At 36.6% G+C, this 1937-nt stretch overlaps 1 pseudogene; it reads right to left on the bottom strand.

The window, feature by feature from the left end:
• Nucleotides 1-333: 333 nt before the first annotated feature.
• LOC114051751 lies at nucleotides 334-962 on the bottom strand (annotated as a pseudogene).
• Between the last annotated feature and the right edge of the window lie 975 nt (nucleotides 963-1937).

Below are 1937 nucleotides of genomic sequence, written 5' to 3'. Positions count from 1 at the left end.
AGTGTATTCCATATTCTCTTTCTGTGCCTTTATACTGACTGTTTTAAATCCTTGGAATCCACTCTTTGTCTCTGTCTCTTAGAGTTCCTAATCTCCACAGACAACCAAGTGCCTCCTTCTTCATGTAACCTTTCCTGAACTGCTTCTCACTTCCTCACCCCCCGCTTCCCCTTCCCCATCCGCTAGTACCTTCCCCTCAAATTATCTTCTATTTATTTTGTATGAATGTACATAATCTCTCCTCTGGCTAGATTATATAATCTACAAGGACCCAGAAGGTTTCTTTTTTGCTTAACATAGTTTCTGGCACAAGGTAGATGCTAAATTAAAAGCTCAATGATTGATTTGACTCAAGACCTCTCTCAGAAAGTTTATGGGTAGATTTGGCTTAATTTCAAGTATATTCTTTTCCTCCTCTTCCCTCCTTTACTCTCTGACAGCCTTATAGTTGTTGTCATCAGATTGGTTGGAAATATTGGAAATACAATGGATGAAGACTTTGTCTAAGAAAACAATAGTTTCTACTTCAGTGTTTAAGTTGTCTTTATTTCAACCTAGATTTTTAAACATATATTTCCACTTTCCTTATTGTTTTCTGATGAAGGTTTGAATTTTTAAAAATAGTTCCCTGTAATGCAAGTTAAATCTTAGAGGCTATAAATAGCCAATGGTAGCCACTGGATCAGCCTTGGTTTTTCTGAATCTGATTAGGATCATAGGAATGAAACAAACAGTCAAAATCATTTTGGCCTTCCAAAGAGAAGTCCTGGTTAGAGTTATTTTAATCAACTTTTATTCTAGTGGCATGATAAGAATTCTTCCAACTTTAAATCAAATTCTTCATGGAATTTTATTTTTTTTTGTACTCCAGCACTGCAATAAACATAATCATACTGAGTATAATCTGGAGGGGTCTCTAAACAATTGTCATTATCAAAGGTGGGTTTGAAGAATCTAAACATGCCACAGCTATCACTTGTTATGATAAAAAATAATTCAGTTTCTACTTGGCAGAGAGGCAGTGTAGAGTAGTGGGTGGAAAGCTGGCCTCAGAACCCAGAAGGTCTGGTCCTACCTCTATCACATACTGGCTGTGTGATCCTGGGCAAGTCACCGAAACTTTCAGTGTTCTAGGGCAGAAGCGTTGAACACCTGGCAGAGCAGCACTGTGTCTTGCAACATTTCCAAGTGAGACATGAACCAGAATAAAATGCAGTTGGAAAATATTTAACAAAATAAATAAAAATATAATGGAACATAGATGATGTTAATATATGATTTTCTATGTGAATGTGCAGTCTGCAGACATCCTTATGTACAGTTTAGTGGCCCTAGTTTCTATTTGAGTTTGACACATTGCTCTAAAGCAACTAAGACTATAAGTTTTTTTTTTAAAAAGTGCCAACCTTCATTGGTAGAGGATGTTTCCTCATTTAGACAGTTGCCTTAATCAATGAAATCGCAGGCATAGACTCTTTTTCAGATTAACATATTCTATCACATTTGAGAGAAGTTTTACCTCTTGCTTTATACCAAAAGGAGCTAAATTGAGTCCAATCCTAAAACTTGAGGTAAACAGGACCACTATCTAGGTTGAGAAATGAAAGTTCAGGTTGTTGATCCAGAGCCTTCATCATTTCAGAATACATGTACAGTGAAGAAAAGTGGATATTGCCATGTTTCAGCCTAAGTCTTCATAGGGATTATCTTTAAATTTTTTGATATAGTAGACTGCATAGTCAGTGTCCCAATGGCTTGCTTTACCAGCTCCATCAAGATCTGCTTCTTTTAAGTTATCTATTAGTTCATTGTTGCCTCACCTTCAATGATGATTGAGAAGAGCTAGCATTTTTCTCAACTTCCTATCTGACTACTCCTCTTCAGTCCTGACCAGATAATAATTCTTCTCTAGGACTTTTCCTACCACTGCCTTTTCT

Source organism: Vombatus ursinus, unplaced genomic scaffold (genome assembly GCF_900497805.2).
Source record: "Vombatus ursinus unplaced genomic scaffold, bare-nosed wombat genome assembly UNPS02014805.1, whole genome shotgun sequence".
NCBI classification, from domain to species: Eukaryota; Metazoa; Chordata; class Mammalia; order Diprotodontia; family Vombatidae; genus Vombatus; species Vombatus ursinus.
This window is presented reverse-complemented; position numbering and strand designations above follow the sequence as displayed.